Source organism: Rana temporaria, chromosome 1, assembly GCF_905171775.1.
Source record: "Rana temporaria chromosome 1, aRanTem1.1, whole genome shotgun sequence".
NCBI lineage: Eukaryota > Metazoa > Chordata > Amphibia > Anura > Ranidae > Rana > Rana temporaria.
Genome location: NC_053489.1, coordinates 659,752,113 through 659,771,062, shown reverse-complemented (window position 1 = coordinate 659,771,062; position 18,950 = coordinate 659,752,113). Strand labels below are relative to the sequence as shown.

The window sequence follows — 18,950 nt, the reverse complement described above, 5'->3', positions numbered from 1 at the left end:
AAGGTGAGTATCTCAGTAACGGCAGCAGCTGCTGGCACAACCGAGATATCCATCTTTTCTTTGAGCGGTCCTGTAAACGATAACGGTGGTCTCCTCTTACCGGAGCCATCGGCAGCGGTGGAGGCGATCGGGTCCTGTCCTTTGCTTGGCTGGGATACGAGTGAGGGCAAGATGGCCCCCATCAGTCCCCATAGCATAGCAGGGCGGAAGCGACGTCAAAATGTCACTTCCGTCCATGTTTCTTAAAGCAATATTTTCTTGTTGTCAATTTTTAAATGACAACATTTTTTTTTTTTGCATTTTAGTCTATGTCTAGACTTTAGTCTAGTCTAAATATGAGATGTGAGGTCTTTTTGACCCCAGATCTCATATTCAAGAGGACCTGTCATGCTTTTTTTCTATTACAAGGGATGTTTACATTCCTTGTAATAGGAATAAAAGTGACCGTTTTTTTTTTTTTGTGTGTAAAAATTAATAAAATAAGAAAACAAAAAAAATATTTTTTTAAAGCGCCCCGTCCCAACGAGCTCTCTATTTGTTCTGTCTCCACTTAAGGCAAAGTCCTTAAGTGGAAACAGAACAAATGGGAAGGCCGGCCGTAGGCGGGCCTGAATTTGTAGGAGGAGTCGGGGGGTTCATAAACCTGCCCTCCTTTCTCCTTCCCCACGGCCAGACCTTCTCGTTTTCGACGTGACGTCGGCGTGACGTCATCAGCAAGCGACGCATCGGCTCCACGCGGCGGAGAGGCGGCTCGTTCGGCTTCACGGCTCCTCGGCTTCACGGCTCCTCGGCTTCACAGCTCCTCGGCATTTCGGCGCCCACGGCCCCACGGCCCCATCGACTCCAACGGCAGGTTCGCAGGGCTGATTCCTTCTCCTCGCTCGGCCGCTACAGTCAGGTATCGAGGGGAGGTGCTTTTCTGGCAGCAGTTGTCACATCAATCGGAAAGGGGGGGGGGGTTCTGTGGCTCTCCAGCGGTATGGCAGGTGAGGAGACCTTGGGGTGGGAGGGAGGGGGGGGGGTTCTGTGGCTCTCTGGCCCTGGCTGCATGAAGGTGAGGGGACCTTGGGTGGGAGGGGGGGGGGGTTTCTGTGGCTCTCTGCATGGTTGGTGAGGAGACCTGGGGGGGGGGGGCGCTGCTGTGCTCAGGGCAACCAGGGGTTTCTGCAGTGTTTTTTACTTTACGGCGGAGACCTTTTTCATCCATAAATTCATGCCTTTCATTCCCTGCGTAGGATGTTTCTGTTAAAGTACTCCATGTGGTTAAATTTATGTCATACATGTGTCCCAGTTAGGAGATATCTCTTGATCCTCCGCATCCCTCCAAGCGGCAGCTGGTGAAAGTGTTTTGCTGGGACAGAACCCTATAGGGTGTCACTCTGAGGTCCTGGTCTCCCTGGGGTGAACCACTCCAGGTGAACGAAGTACCTTTCCAGGTAAGCCAGCCGAGCGCATGCGTTCGTACGCTTTTGTTACGCCAGTCGTGGCACAATCTCCATTGTCGTTTGTTATCTCTCTCAGCAATATTGTCATGTTGATACATGTCTATCGTTTTCCTTCATGGCTTTCGTTTGTTTTTTGTTTTTTCTTTTTCTCTGTTCCAGAGAGGCCCGGAGCAAAAAACCTACAGCATAGGCGCAGGGCCGGCCATGACGGGGTTAAAGGAAAGCCCTGCCATGGTCAGTGGGAGGGGTTGCAGTGAAGGAGAGCGGTGGGAGGGGAGGTTATAAATCACCCCTCCCACGCTTCCCGGGCTAACAGCACGAGGGGCGAAGTTTCTGCGGGGACTCTGCTGCTCTGCCAGAACCATCCGGGGAGAGGTAGGCCGCGACCGGGGGCTTTATTTTCGGGATCGGCGGTACATAGAGCTGCTGGGGGATCTTTGCTCTGCCAGAACTTCCAGGGAGGGGCAGGCCGCGACCGGGTACTAAATTTGCTGGCGACCGGATTTTCCCAGGGGCGCCGGCGGGGGCCCGTTTTTTCTGCCTACTAACTATACCGCTGCTGAGAGGCAGGCCGCGACCGGGGGGCTATATTTCCGGGCTACAGGTACAAGCGCTGCCTAAAAAAAAAAAAAAAAAAAAAAAAACGAGCGCCGATAGGCCGCAGCCGGGGACTTGATTTTTTTCTTACCCAGCCGCCTGGTACCATGTCTGGGGTTGAGGCGATGCTCGCCCAGCTCAGGGAGGAGGCGGATCGCCGCGGAGAGGGGTGGCTCCAGTCCATGCTGGGGTCGCTCCTGCCTCAGGGGGATGCCAGGTCTGTTTCACCTGTCCGGGGGGGGGAGGGGGTCACCATAGGAACGCATGGGCCTCGGCCTGCGGAGCGGGGCAATGTGACTAGTTCACCGGGCCGGGGGGGGACACCCCGCGATCACGGGTGTCCTGGCCCCCTGTGCGTTATTCACCAGGTCCGTCCACCCGGTCCCATAGGAGGGAGGGCAGCCCCACCCGGGCCCCCTCGGGCCCCCCAGCGAAACGTACAGCGGCGGGGGGGGCGCCAGGAGAAGGCCATTGAGCGGCAGCGTGGGGCAGGGAGGGGGCGGCCAGGGGGCTCTTCTGCGGCGGCCAGGTCCGCTCGGCGAGACTATCGGAGGGATGCGGGCTCCAACCCCGGTTTTGCACCGGAGGGCCGAGAGCCTCAGCAACGCACATCGGTCCCTGCGGTGGCTAGCTCCCCAGCATCCGCGGCTAGCCACCTCCAATCCAGCCCCGTGGTGAGGGAGCGTGGGGGAGGGGAAGACGGCAGAGTGTACGAGGCACCAAGGAAAGCAACGAGGAAGTCGGTTCACGGGTCCAGGGTGCGCAGCGAGAGCGAGTCCAGCTCTGGGCCCACGGCTCCCAGGCCCGAGTCGCCTGGTGGGCTTTCATCGGGTGAGGAGGGTCACCCTGGAGATCGATCGGAAGGGGAGCTGTCGGAGGAGGAAGTTGTGCCCAGGACGGAGGTCGCAGCGCGGGAGCCAAGCCGGACGGCTGGTGGGATTGCTTCCAGACAGCCCGGTGAGTCGTTTTTGGCTTTGTCTTCTACTGTACAAAATGTGGGGGTGTCAGTGGGGGGACGGGGGGGTCCCCGTAGTCGTTTAGGGGTGCCCGCAGGGGCGAGTAGTGGGGGTTCGGGTGCCCTGGGGGAACAGTCGGGAGAGGATGGGGGTTTGCACCGGTTTTTGGTGGGTCTAGAAGCATTGGTGAGCCAGCTGAAGGGGGGGAGCAGCCCCGCCGTTAGCCCCGCGGCAGCATGGGGTCCGGCGGGGGGGGTCCGGGGTCACGTCACCTGCAGTGGCGGTCGCCGTGTCGGGGCCAGTGGTGCCTGTGGACAAGGGGCAAGAGGTAGGGGCGGTGGCAGCGGGTAATGGGGTGCCGCCTGCGGAGAAAGGAGATGCGGGGGTCGATTCCGCAAAGAAGAGGGATTTGGTCCGGTTGGCGGACGCAGCTAAAGGGGAGGTGTATACATGTTATGAGGCACCGCTGGGTTCACATTTGAAGCCGGAGGTGCGGGAAAAGATTTGGAAGAGTGAATATGTAGAGATATTTGCGTTGTTACCGCTGGAAAAGTTTAACCTTGATAGGGTTAAGCCGGAGGAGTCCAAGAAAGAGGACGAGGAGAAGAGGAGGTATAGGCTTATACCTAGAACTTTTGCGAACTGGTCGCAGGCATACTCGATCATGGCGAGCGTGATCGGCGAGAAAAACCCCGAACACTGTTCGGCGCTTTTTAGTTACCAGGAGGCGATTAGCGAGGCCTACCGGTGCTACGGGGGCACTGGGTGGCTCCGGTATGATGAGCAGTTCCGGCAACGCCGGGCTATCAGGCCGGATATTAGGTGGGACACTAAAGACATCGGCCTTTGGATGCGGCTTATGTCGGCCCCACGGACGTCCACGCCGTTTTTTCAGGGGGGGGCCGGTGGAACCTCTTCCCCAGGACAGTCGGCCGGAAAGAAAAAGGGGGTCTGCTGGCAGTTCAACGAAGGAAACTGCAAGTTCGGAGGGTCTTGCCGGTTCAAGCACGAGTGCTCCGGCTGTGGTGGCAATCACCCCTCTTCCCGGTGTTTTAAACAAGGCAAGGGCCGTTCCGGAGATGCTTCAAGTAAGAGGGAGGACTCCGGTGATGGTGGAAAGGATGCGACCGTTTCTCGGTAGATATCCTGACAGGGCGGCCGCCCTGTTGTTGGAAAGGGGATTCTCCGTGGGTTTCAGCATTCCGTGCAAGTTGGCGGTGGTCCCCCCGGTGGCAAAGAATTTGCGTTCCGCGTTACAACATCCGGAGGTGGTTTCGGAGAAACTGCTGAAGGAAGTGGCGTTGGGCAGGATGGGGGGCCCATTTGTTTCGCCTCCCTTGGACGATTTGGTGGTTTCACCTTTGGGGGTGGTGCCTAAGAAGGAGCCGAACAAATTCCGGCTCATTCATCATTTGTCGTTTCCAAGGGGGGGGTCGGTTAACGACGCTATCAGCATGGAGGAGTGTACGGTGAGCTACACCTCCTTTGACGCTGCGGTGGGCTGGGTTAGGCGGTATGGCCGGGGGGCCTTGATGGCCAAGTCGGACATTGAGGCGGCGTTTCGGCTCCTGCCGGTCCACCCGGATAGTTTTCGGCTTTTGGGTTGCCATTGGGGTGGGGAGTTCTACGTAGACAAGTGCCTACCGATGGGCTGCTCCATTTCCTGCGCGCTGTTTGAACGGTTTAGTTCTTTCCTGGAGTGGGTGGTTCGGGATGTGTCCGGAGTGAGCTCCGTGATCCACTATCTGGACGACTTTCTCTGCGTTGGACCGGCGGGGTCACGGATTTGCGCAGTGTTGTTGGCCACGCTGGAACACATTGCGGAGCGTTTTGGTGTGCCGCTGGCGCCCGAGAAAACGGAGGGACCGAGATCGGTCATCCAATTCTTGGGCATTGTAATTGATTCGGAGGTGATGGAATGTAGGTTGCCACTGGACAAGCTGGAAGGCCTCAAGGCTGAGATACAGGAGATGGTGGGTTTGCGGAAAGTGCAACTCCGAGCGCTGCAGTCGCTCCTGGGGAAGCTAAACTTTGCGTGCTGCATTCTCCCCATGGGGAGGGTTTTTTGCAGGCGCCTTTCGGCGGCCACAGCGGGGGTCAGGTCACCCAGGCACTATGTGCGCCTGGGGAAAGAACATAGGGAGGATTTGTTGGTGTGGCACTCCTTTTTGGAATCCTTCAACGGCAGGGCATTGTGGATGTCCGGTCCGGTTAGTAACTTTGACATGGAGTTGTTCACGGATGCAGCCGGAGGCGCAGGTTTTGGGGCATACTTTCAGGGGCAATGGAGTGCGGGCCCTTGGCCTCAGGCCTGGTTGGAGGCGGGGTTCACAAAGAACTTGGTGCTGTTGGAATTGTTTCCGGTGGTGCTGGCAGTAGAGTTGTGGGGTGCGGCCTTCCGGGACCGGAAGGTGCGGTTCCATGGGGACAATCTGGGGGTGGTCCAGGTGATCAACAGAGTTACGGCGTCCTCTCCTCCAGTTATTCGGCTATTACGGCACCTGGTGCTGCGCTGTTTGCAGATGAACATATTTGTGTATGCGGTGCATCTACCGGGGGTGGAGAATGTAGTGGCTGACGCTCTGTCTCGCTTTCAGTGGGACCGGTTTCGGGAGCTGGTGCCGGAGGCAGAGGAGCAAGGGGTACCCTGTCCGGAGTGGCTTTGGAGGATTCCGTTGGAATCGTCTCCAGTTGGATCAAAAAGTCGGTAAGTGTGACCACTTGGAGGGCTTATGAGAAGGTTTGGGCAGAATGGCAGGCTCTGGTTAGGGAGGCCGAGGTGGACCCGGCCGGTCCCGAGGTCAAGGGATTGGTGATTTATTTCTTGGCCAGGAACATGGAGGCCGGGGTGTCTCAGTCCATGTTGGACAAAAAATTGGCCGGCTTGGCTTTCCTGTTTAAGTGGCAAGGGTGTCCGGACTTTACTAAGGACTTTTGTGTCCGGCAGGCCCTTAAAGGTTACAGGAAACAGGGGCGTCGGGCGGATTCCCGGCGCCCGGTGTCGTTTGAAATATTGAAGGGTATTATGGGAGAGTTGGGGACAGTTTGTTCGTCCCAGTTTGAGGTGTTATTGTTTAGGGTGGCGTTCGCGTTGGCGTTTTTTGGAGCTTTTCGAATAGGGGAATTGGTTAGCCCCTCGAAGACGGTACAGGGTGGCATGTTGGCCGGTGATGTGGCATGGACGCGAGAAGGGGTGAAAATGTTACTACGTCGGTCCAAGACGGACCAGAAAGGGAAGGGCAAAGTGGTGCGAGTTTTCCCTATTGAGGGGTCGGAATTATGCCCTGTTAGGGTGGTGCAGGAATTTTTGGACGTACGGCCGGAGTTGGGCGGGTCTTTTTTGCTGCATGAGGATGGTATGGCGTTGTCGCGGTATCAATTCGTGACAGTGTTTAGACGGTGCCTGGGGGCTTTGGGCCTTGTGGCTCAGGAGTTCTCGGCGCATTCTTTTCGGATTGGGGCTGCGACGGAAGCGGCCCGTTGTGGCTTGGATGAGGAATTGGTGAAGAGGATTGGCAGATGGGAGTCTAGGAGGTTTCGACTATATGTTAGGCCCCAGCTCATGGTAGAATTAGGGGTGAGTGGGGGTGCAGGTTAACATACGTCCCAAGAAAGTTAAGGGGCCACTTCCAATGTTGGTGGGAGTGGAACGGGGGTTTTTTGGTTAAGGGAACATGTTGGGGTCGGGGATGGGGGTCGTCTCCCGATGGGGCTTATTTGTGATGGTTTTCTTACTTGCTGTCTTTCAGGTGCGGGACAAGGGCTGGTCTGGATAATGGGCCACTCCTTCGTTCATAGGGGGGCGGCAAGAGCAGATAGGCGACCGGACGGTCGCCAGCTGGGGATCCCAAGACAGGAAGCGATGGTGCGGTGGTTGGGGTTCCCGGGGATGTTGTGGAGCAGGGTGGTGCCGGAAGTGCACAAGTTTGCACGGTTGGATCGCCCGCCGGATGTTTTGTTGATACATGCGGGGGGCAACGACCTTGGGATTCGTACTATGTTGGATGTCGCACGCGACATCAAATTCGATTTTCTGCGAATTCGCATGTCCTACCCGGATACGGTAGTGATATGGTCCGACATTGTGGGCAGGTCATCATGGCGGATGGCCAGATCGTGGGAAGGAGTGAACAGGGCCAGGAGAAAGATCAATCGGGACGTGGCTAAGTTTGTGATCAGGAATGGTGGATTGGTGGTTAGACACCCTGAGCTGGAGGTGGATATGTGGAGGTATCAGCTGAAAGATGGAGTACATTTGACCGACGTGGGGATTGACATGTGGGTGTTGGGCCTGCAAGACGGGATCCAGCGAGCATTGAGGGTGTGGAGGGGCGCCCAAAGGTAAGGAGTTACCTTTGGGTGCTGGTGGCGGGTGTTTTGGACTTTGCAGGAGAAGAAAGTACCCTAAAGTGGATGCCATTACCCAGAGGTGGTATGGGTTCTGAAGGGGCTGGTAGTCCAGTCTACCAAGGTGTAGCTGGGAAGGGGTTAATGGGGGCACTGCGGTCAGGTAAGGTCGTCTCTGAGTCAGCTTGTCGGCTTGAGGCCTAAGACCAGATTTAGGTATCGCAGTGCTCATAAAAGGTTAGCATGGTTAAAATGGTTTAATGTGCCTGCAAAGTCCAGCACCAGTAGTGTTAATATTGTGTTTCAGGTTTACTTATGTTTATGTGTGGAAATGTTATTTAATGTGCTTTAATATTTAAAAAAGGTTATTTAAAAAATAAATGGAGGCTGCTACGGCCAGTTTTTACTCCAAAGATTACAGTAGTGGTCTCAGTTATTTATTAAGGTAAAAGTTGAGTAAAATGTGGGTCTTAGCAGATAAGGGTTTATGTATTTATACCATAGTCAAGAGAGGCCTGGAGCAAAAAACCTACAGCATAGGCGCAGGGCCGGCCATGACGGGGTTAAAGGAAAGCCCTGCCATGGTCAGTGGGAGGGGTTGCAGTGAAGGAGAGCGGTGGGAGGGGAGGTTATAAATCACCCCTCCCACGCTTCCCGGGCTAACAGCACGAGGGGCGAAGTTTCCCACCCACCCTCCCTTTTTTGCTGGTTGGTTTTGAGGGGGCGTTTGGTTTATGGGGGGTAGAAACGGGGAGGTGATATGGTGTTTGTGGTCTGGGGTGCTTTCCTGTTTTTCTTTTTCTGTCTCTCCACACAGGTGCGAGGTTATGATGTCGTGGCGGCGGCGGGTGTTTTGGACTTTGCAGGAGAAGAAAGTACCCTAAAGTGGATGCCATTACCCAGAGGTGGTATGGGTTCTGAAGGGGCTGGTAGTCCAGTCTACCAAGGTGTAGCTGGGAAGGGGTTAATGGGGGCACTGCGGTCAGGTAAGGTCGTCTCTGAGTCAGCTTGTCGGCTTGAGGCCTAAGACCAGATTTAGGTATCGCAGTGCTCATAAAAGGTTAGCATGGTTAAAATGGTTTAATGTGCCTGCAAAGTCCAGCACCAGTAGTGTTAATATTGTGTTTCAGGTTTACTTATGTTTATGTGTGGAAATGTTATTTAATGTGCTTTAATATTTAAAAAAGGTTATTTAAAAAATAAATGGAGGCTGCTACGGACAGTTTTTACTCCAAAGATTACAGTAGTGGTCTCAGTTATTTATTAAGGTAAAAGTTGAGTAAAATGTGGGTCTTAGCAGATAAGGGTTTATGTATTTATACCATAGTCAAGGACTGTTTCGTGCAGTCTCGTTTCACGTAAAGTACAGGGTTCGTGTCAAACTGTTGCAGTGAGTGTCAGGCATATCGTTTCGTTTTTTGCAATTGTTCACACGCAGGGTGCGGGTTCCACGTCACTCAGCAGTCGCAGGTGTCACCAGCAGAAGGTGGGGTGGGTTTCCGCAGGTTTGGGGGGGGGGGGTGGAGTCGCACGGACCTTTTTCTGCAAAGGGGGGGGGGGTCGTGGTTCCACTGGGGGGTCATTTTCCACAACGGTGGGCTGGTACGGTTTGAGATGTTTTCGTTCTTAATTGACTTGGTCGGTGGCAAGTTCTCCTCAACCGGCTGGTATGGGTCACCTTCTCCGTTTTTCATGCTTCACGTGGCACTTCGTTGTACACTCGTTGTACCTGGTTCGTCCAGGGGGGACTGACGCACTTCAGTCCTTTACGTCTTTTGTTACAGGTACCAGACGCAAGGTTCCTGTTAGGTGTAGGACTTCCGGTAAAGGTAAGCCGGGTTCCGGGAACCTAACCTGATCTGTCCCCGGTCATCAAGGGTTTGCCTGCCACTGAGGGTCGCCTAAATCGTTTAGGTTGTAACGGGTTGAGTTGTTTCGTTTTTAATTGACTTGAGCAGTGGCAAGTCTACTCACCCGTTCGGATCCTTTTTCATCACCCATATAGTTACTCAGCAGCTCCTAAAGCGTTGGGACCTGTCTCGTTTCAAGGTCCTAGGGGGGGGGGGGGGGGGCCTGAGTGGTTAGTTTTTAATTTGTCTGCATCGGCAGATGGCTCGGCCTTCCCAGTGGGGGGGGGGTTTAGGTTTGTTCCGATCCAGGTTAGGTGGGTTCAAGAGTGGGGGGGGGGGGGATTAGGCGGTGTTTTTCCTTTATTGAACTGTGAAAGGCTCTATCACAGTGTTTTGTTTTCCATCAATTTTCAGGGCATGTCGCAAGCGGCGGATATCGAGGAGTTCGTCTCGGGTTCCCCTGCTTCAGCTAGGGGGTCGGCGAGGGGGTCAGATCGGGGCGCCACGCCTACCTTGAGAGCTTGGACCGTGCCAAGATTGATTGCAGAGTTACGGCGCAGGGGCATTTCCCACCCGGCTTCGGCACGCAAAGCTGAGCTGTTCAGACTTTTGTTCCCCTCCCCGGCCAGTACAGACAGCGCGGAACAGGTCACTCTGCGGGCCATGGCCGCATCCCTGACGCAAATCCATTCCACCCTCAACTCCCTAGCGGGCTCGTTTCAGGACCTGAGGGCCAGGGTGGAAGTGCTGGAGGCCAGCCCAGTTCCTGCCCCAGTGGTCCCGGCTGTTCCGGAGGTCTTGGTAGTCCCTGAGGCTCCCATGATTCCTGGGCCTCCGCTATCAGGTACCAGTCCCGGTGTCCCTTCTGTCACCCCAGCGCATTTCATCCCGACAGGCATCAGGAAGGACATCCTTGATGGGAAGGACGTCAACCTGGCGTCCTTGTTGATAGCCACCCATGACTTGGCTGACAACAAGTCCTACGCCTGTGGGGACGTTTCTGTGATCATCAAAGCCAGGGATCATAGACTGAACCGGAAGCTTTCCATCCCCGAGTTCGTGCTGGCGTTCAGCTTGTTTAGGGATGTAGTCTGCTCTGCGAACCCCCTCAGAAGAGAAGAGTTGGACCACTATCTTTACGCTGTTGTGGAGTTGGGTCACAAATTCGGAGGCTCGGCGTTCTATGACTACCACCGTTCATTTTCCGCCAAAGCGGCCGCTTTGTGGGCCCAGCACCAGGTGGTGGCAGTTTGGAGCCGTGTAGATACGGAACTGTTCTGCCGCCATTTTGCGGGGTTGAGGTTACCAGTTTGCGCCACCTGCCAGTCGTCTTCCCACACGGCCTATTGGTGCTCCAACTCGGAAGCTTCGGCCCTTCCGGGTACTTCCAGAGCTTTCCCCGGGTCTCTCCCAGCACCGGCACAGGCACCCACTGTTGACAAATTGGGCCGGCCTATTCAATATTTGGGGAAATCCCCTATTTGCAACAACTTTAACCACGGGGTCTGTAACTACGGTCAGTGCCGGTTGCTACACATCTGTTCAGGATGCTTCAGGGCCCATCCGAAGTCTACCTGTTCTCTGAGGTTGACTAAAAATAGCTGACTAAGCCACATCAACGTTGGGTTGCTGCAGGACTGGCTGTCCTCCCACCCATCCGCAGAGCTAGGCCCCTTTTTGGTGAAGGGTTTTACTCAGGGCTTTCACACCGGGTTCATTACATTGCCACTGCAGACCTTCGAATGTCCCAATCTCAGGTCATGTTGCGAGGACTTGAGGGCGGTGGACACCTTACTGCAGTCCGAACTGGACAAGGGTTTTGTCATCGGCCCTTTCGCTGTGTCTCCTTTCCAGGCTTGGAGGGTCAACCCGTTGGGTCTGGTCAAGGGGAAATTCTCAAATAAACAAAGATTAATTTATGACTTGTCCGCCCCTCATTGCTCCGCTGTTCCCAGCCTCAATTCTTTAATTCCATCAGAGGAGTTTTACCTTAGGTATGCGTCGATAGATCAGGCCATCCAGCGAGTGTTAGAATATTATTCCAAATTCATAATTCGGCAATTCATGGCAAGCTTGCAAAACATATTTTGATTTATGATTAATCATAATAATTAGGTATGAATGAATGACCTTGATCAATTGATATGACATAATTCTTCTATCCAAAACTGAGCATTACGGATAGCCAATTTGAGAATGACATATAAGGAATCCTGGTGTAGGTTGACAAAAATAGATTCAGAATAGATCTGTATTTACGTAGTGATATCAATAATATACTAGTTCATATCTATTGTTAAGCTAGTTTAGTAAAATCGTATTTATACTAGTATGTATTGGTATATAGTTACTTAATGAAGTTATAGCTTTATAGCTGATAATATATGTTCTATGACATTGCATCATCAAGCACACTACTCTAAGTATAGAGTGTCACATGTGTGCCTGTCAATCAAACTCCATACGACTCTGTGCTAAGATCTTCATATTGCTGAACCTAGCAGATATTAATATTTGCCATACAAGGGTCTAAGCCTGGGCCGTATGAGGTCATGACGTTCACTTGTAACATATATTTAAGCTTTGCTTTAAAGAAGGCTGGACATTTTTGCACCACACACTTACATGACACACTGATACACACTTAAACTAAGACACACTCATTCACACCCTCTTTGAAAGACAACACTGACATACTGACATATTGACAAGGAGAACAGCTGAAGCCAGAAGTCTAAGAACGTCATTTCCTGCTTCACTTTGGAAAATCTCTGAGACAAAATGGCTTGAAGGCAGCTCACATGCTTTCATAAGCTTGCTACAATACTATCGATCCAATTCCAGATATTTTCATTTACGCTAAACTGAACTTTATACTATTTTTCATTGTGTTTCTGATGCCACCTGTGAGACAATAAACTCACACGTTATTTTCAAATCAACCTGACTACGAATGATCTTCATTCAGATACGCCCTTGAAGCTATAAGAATATTAGTTATTAATTTTACATTCTTACAGTGGCGAGCCAAAGAAAGTACTGTCTTATCTCTATTTTTACGGAAATCTCGACCCTTGATGAGGGGGGGAGAGATTGGCGCAGTCTTTGCGAATATTCAAGTCTCGAGAAAAAAGACGGTTCAGAACCTATCAAGCAAGAGGCGTTTGTGTCGCGTCAGATGTGGACAACAGTCCAGTAACAGCCGGTTGATGACGAGAAATCCTTCTAATAACGGTGAGTAAAAAAAAAAAATTATGAATTTTATAGATGAAATAGCTAGAGATAGTAAGCTAGAATTTAAAGATGTGTGTTTTTATCCAAATGACAGTCACTTGTGGTTGTATATGTACCAAGAATGCTTAAATTCCAATGTCCAGATAGACAAATCCAGGTTTACTGTGAATAAATTACGTAAGAAAATAAGTAATGTATTGAAATTGGTAAGAATATTTAATAAGATGATTATTGATATTTTACCTGCCAAAAATGTGTGTACACTAAACCAGACAGAGACAAATAATGTACAGAACACAGGAATACATAAAAATGTGTCCCAGGATGCTCTCAGTTGTTCTAACTGTGAGATTTTGTGTAATTACATAGATAATCTTGAGGAACAAATAGAGAAATCTAAAAAAAATATTTTGCCAGAGTTGCAAAATGACAGTAGACAGATTGCTGTAATAAATACAGATGACAAAAAGGTTGAAACCAAGTCAAAGCTACAATCTTATTTTCCGGAAAGTTCGGAAATAGAGAATGTTGATGCTACTGATGAAATGGAAATGAAGCATAAAAACTTATTATGTAGGACTGCAAAACTTAAATTGCAAATTCATGATCAGCTGATGAAGGTTCTAAAAGACTTTCCTATTTATGACGTTGAGGCTACTGTATTTTCTAATTGGGATTTATTTGAAATGTTTGCAGATCGTTTTAATCTTTCAAACGATCAACGCAATTACATTTTTCAGTTGTGGATTCCTGTTAATTTTGCTAAACGAATCCATTCACTTGTTAGTGATGATGAAGGTCAAAATGACGCCACAGATAGATTGCGACTATTATTGCTATGTATGACCGGTGAACAAAAACCGACCATAGAAATGCTAGACCTATTACAGACTACTGCAGAAGAAGATCCATTTTGGTTTAAAACAAGATTTTGCAAGGTTTATGAAATGATATTTGGAGTAGATGATGAAACTGACCCAGGATTAAAAATGGCTTTCATAAAAAAATTTAAATACCTTGACCCAACTTCAGTGGCTATAGCACAGGAACGTCAAAATTTAAATGCTATAGTAAGTTTCATTGACAAAATTAGGAGACAATTGAATCAAAGCAGTCTCGCACACGAGGTTTCTATTATTCAATGTGACAAAAATAGTCAGGCTACAGACGTGTCAGAAACGACAGGTCTTAGCAGGAATGACAAGGACAGGTGCAGTCAAGTGAGTCAAGGAGACGACCCCATGATGTGTTTTTACTGTCATGGATTTGGCCATATGAAAAAACATTGCTTGAAGTTTAAGAGTGACTTGCAAATAAGAACTAAAGATATGGAGTATGAAAAATCAGTTTTTGTACAGCCTGATTTTTCATGTCAAGATAACATTTTGACTGAATTGCCTTATGACACTGAAGTCAAACAGATCAGTAATTTGACTGTTCACAGTAGTTCAGACAATATGGCAAAAGGAGCTGTCACTGAAAAAGAAGGTTTATTGCCATTGCCAAAAATAGAATCACACCCGGATTCAATTTCTCTGCCATTACAATATGTAGCACCAATTATTTTGGACGAGAATGGGAGACCATATTTACAATGTTTGATAAATGGTAAACATATTAATTGTCTCTTAGACAGTGGATCTGAGATTACCCTTATCAAAGAAAACATACCTGTGAAACCAAATTCTCCTATGTGTAATATAGTGGGTTTTAATAATACAGGTAATTCCACTGCTAGACAGGTATCCAATGTAACATTTGAAGTACCTGGATTAGTGAAAACTAATATTAACATTTGGGTCTGTCACGAAGCAGAGAATATACTTGGCATTGATGTAATCAATAAACAAAAGTGGGTGATTGATTTGGCTAATAGAAGTATTTGGAAAGATCCATCTAGGCCCAAATCAGTGCTGATTGATCCCTCTGTATACAGTAATGTTGGTTCCGTTACCAATATGTCTACAGAACAAAAGTGGCCTGATATTGATGAAAATTGTGCTTTAAAGGAAGTGGTACAATCTTTTCCAAGTTTGTGGTCAAAGTTCAAAAATGACTTTGGAACTTTGAAAAGTGCCGAATTAAATATTGAAGGAAAGGATCCAGAACCTCTTGATCAGAGTGAGTTACCACCAGAATCAATTGGTCCACTTTCTGATATTATTCAAGAATTTGTACAACTTGGAATTGTAAAGAAAGCTAAATCAGTGGTAAATAACTGTATTTGGCCTATCAAAAATATTGATAATTCATATTCTTTATCAGTTGACGTAAGAACATTGGATAAACAAATCACAAATAGCCCAGTTCTTCCTGATAAATCTAACATAAAATTACATTTGAATGTTGAGAACAAAGTGTTTTCTGTACTAGAAATCGCTGGTAGCCATTTTTCCATTCCTTTAACTAAAAGTTGTCAATACAAACTTGCGTTCACATTCAGAAAAGAGACTTATACGTTCACTCGATTAATACCTGATCTAGGTATTGGTGATGGTATAGTTCATGAAACTATAGCAACAATACTTTCTAAATTTTCTAGGCCAGATTGCATTTGTCAGCACGTGGATACGATTTTGCTGAGTACTCAGAATATCGATGAACATATGGCTCTTTTGTCTGAATTGTTTATGATGTTACAAGCTGAAGGTTTAAAATTAAACACAACAAAAGTTCAGCTGATGAAAAGTCAAGTGAAATTCCTTCACATGCAAATTAGTCAAGGAAAGAGACAATTGTTGCAAGAAACAGTTAGGGATATTACTGTTATCCCAACTCCAACAACTTACAAGGCATTGCATAAATTTTTGCATAAAATAAATTATTGCAAAGAGTTTGTACATTGTTTCGCAGAAAAAGTTAATCCACTATATAATCTTTTAAGGAATAAAGGTAATATAGTTGACCAGTGGGGTCCAAATGAGAAAAATGCTTTTGAAGTGTTGAAAAAAGATTTGCAGAATGCTCCAGCATTAAGTACAATAGAGGTTTGTCCTGAAACATCGTTTGTTTTGAAAACTCATGTATCTGAGAATGCCATCTCAGTAACATTGTTTCAGTTACAGGAAGGTAAGGAGAAAATAATTGCCTATTTCTCCAGAGTTTTATCATTTTTGGAAAAAACTTTTGAGCCAGGTGTGAAGCAACTTCTAAGTGTTTACTATGCAATTAAAGTTACAGAGAGCATAGTAAAATCAAACAAAACCATTGTACGGACACCTGACTGTTCATTAAAAGGTATTTTTGAGGAAGGTAATTTTAGTGAAATTAAGAAAATATATCCTTTATGGTTCAGAGCTTTATTACCCATACACATTCAGATAGATGGGAACGAAAGACATCTACTGAAATTTACACCAGCACATGTTTATACAGCTGTAGCTGAGAAGTCTTTATCTCAGATTTCCAGCGTAAGAGCTGAGAAATGCATTGAAGTACTTGCAGAACACTCTGACACTAAAGTAAGAACTCCAACACAGAATACAGTTACGCATATTTCTTATCGTTTAGAGGTGAGAACAAAGGCATAGTCCATTGTCATCTCTGGGGTGATATGAAATCTAACTTTGTTCGTTAGAAATAGAATTTGTATCATGACCGAAAAATGAAATATTGCGTCCTGACATACCTAAACCTCACAGTACATATATTTTATAATTTAGGTTATTTTTAGACAGAATAAGGACAATACACAGAAGTACATAGAATTACATAGTCACACAGAAAATCTCTTTGAAGGAAAATATGAGATAGTATTTCACATATAGTTTTAACAAATTCACAAAGTTATTGTCTCATAATGTTTTAATATTTGTTGAGAAAAATAGGAAAATGTATAAGAATTAATATAAATATTTTATTCCTGAGTAATGATACTGCCTCTCTTTTACAGATATGGCATCTAAAAATCAAACAAATATGGAGGATAACAAGCTCCTATAAAGAGCAAAGAGAAATTCAAAGTTAAAGAAGAGATCCTTTTTGGAAGAATATTTGACAAAAGATTTATATTTCATATTTATGAACTATTTTATCTTATTCATCAAGGTTTTTCTAACCTAATGGAACTTGAAGAAATTTTAAAGACATTTCATGAAGAAACATTAATCGGAAGGAACTTTATCTATCTACTATAGATAAACAATTTAGGACTGAAACATTTGTTCACATATACATATACATTTTTTGATTATCCAATTATTATGATATTAATGTTCACATGAAGTTAGGATTATTATTTTTATTTATTTTTATTTATTCACATATTGAATGTTAGCACACTCATTCTAGTTAATAGAACATTTTGTGTTCATAACTTAAGAAACATATCATTAATAGAACAATGGAAAGTTATGAAAGTTTTAGAGTATAAAGTATATTTCCAAAGAGCTAAAATATTATTTGAGCACATATATGGAAATATATTATTGCATTATTTACTTATTTTAATAATAATAATTTTCATTATTATTATTATTATTAATATTAATAATTATTGATATTAGTCATCATTATGTTATACATTTTTAAAATCTATACCATTATTTCTGGTAAGATTTTGATTAGATAGATCTAAGAAGAGTTAAAAGTAAAGAGTAAAGCATTTAGGAAAAGGAAAATTTCTAGTTGCTTCAGTTCTGAGGAATATCGTGTCCAATCGTTTGATACAAGGTGGAGAAAATGAGATATGAATGTATGTATGTGTGTATTAAATGATTTAGTATGATTAATCATAATTCAGGGGGGATTGTTAGAATATTATTCCAAATTCATAATTCGGCAATTCATGGCAAGCTTGCAAAACATATTTTGATTTATGATTAATCATAATAATTAGGTATGAATGAATGACCTTGATCAATTGATATGACATAATTCTTCTATCCAAAACTGAGCATTACGGATAGCCAATTTGAGAATGACATATAAGGAATCCTGGTGTAGGTTGACAAAAATAGATTCAGAATAGATCTGTATTTACGTAGTGATATCAATAATATACTAGTTCATATCTATTGTTAAGCTAGTTTAGTAAAATCGTATTTATACTAGTATGTATTGGTATATAGTTACTTAATGAAGTTATAGCTTTATAGCTGATAATATATGTTCTATGACATTGCATCATCAAGCACACTACTCTAAGTATAGAGTGTCACATGTGTGCCTGTCAATCAAACTCCATACGACTCTGTGCTAAGATCTTCATATTGCTGAACCTAGCAGATATTAATATTTGCCATACAAGGGTCTAAGCCTGGGCCGTATGAGGTCATGACATTCACTTGTAACATATATTTAAGCTTTGCTTTAAAGAAGGCTGGACATTTTTGCACCACACACTTACATGACACACTGATACACACTTAAACTAAGACACACTCATTCACACCCTCTTTGAAAGACAACACTGACATACTGACATATTGACAAGGAGAACAGCTGAAGCCAGAAGTCTAAGAACGTCATTTCCTGCTTCACTTTGGAAAATCTCTGAGACAAAATGGCTTGAAGGCAGCTCACATGCTTTCATAAGCTTGCTACAATACTATCGATCCAATTCCAGATATTTTCATTTACGCTAAACTGAACTTTATACTATTTTTCATTGTGTTTCTGATGCCACCTGTGAGACAATAAACTCACACGTTATTTTCAAATCAACCTGACTACGAATGATCTTCATTCAGATACGCCCTTGAAGCTATAAGAATATTAGTTATTAATTTTACATTCTTACAGCGAGTCATCGAGGTAGGGCCGGGCGCCTGGCTGTCCAAGGCAGACATAGCGGACGCCTTCAAACTCCTCCCGATCACGCCGTCACTTTGGCAGTGGCACGGGATCAAGTGGAGAGAGTTGTATTATTTTGCCACCAGACTCACCTTCGGGTCCAAAAGTAGTCCTTGGCTTTTCGATGTGTTTGCCCAAGCGCTTGAGTGGATTCTCGTACACAAGGAGCGATGTCAGGCGGTCCATCCATTACCTGGATGACTTCCTCCTCATCGAGAGTCCCCAGCGCGCCCCCTTGGATTTGCAGAAACTAGTGGCTGTTTTTTCTGCGCTAAATGTGCCCCTGGCTACCAAAAAACTTGAGGGCCCGGCGTGGACTCTCACCTTTTTGGGGGTCATCTTGGACACCAAAGCCATGCAAGCCAGGCTCCCGGCTGACAAACTCGCCAGGATCAGAGAGTGTATTCACACCTTCTCGGTCTCTCGGGTTTGTACCAGGGTGGAGTTGTTGTCTCTCCTGGGCATGTTAAACTTCGCCATGCGCGTCATTCCGCAGGGTAGATCTTTCATTTCCAGGTTGTTAGCCTTGCTGCCGTCAGCACCAGATTCAGACTCACGGGTCAAACTAGACACAGCCGCGTTGGCTGACCTCCGCATGTGGGACGAATTCCTCCGATATTGGAATGGGGTCGCTATGTTCATTCCTGGGGAGTCTTGCTCCTCTCCCCAGGTAGGAACTGACGCGGCGGCCACGGTGGGTTACGCTGCTATTTTTGGCACCCATTGGT

General features: G+C 46.9%; 1 long non-coding RNA gene across 1 annotated transcript; it reads left to right on the top strand.

Annotated features, from left to right (window-relative positions):
- The first annotated feature begins 12,127 nt into the window (after nt 1-12,127).
- Nucleotides 12,128-17,679, top strand: LOC120924557. The gene is made up of 2 exons (XR_005746381.1): nt 12,128-12,429; nt 16,322-17,679. It is a non-coding gene; the product is annotated as an uncharacterized LOC120924557 (long non-coding RNA).
- The last annotated feature ends 1,271 nt before the right edge of the window (nt 17,680-18,950 follow it).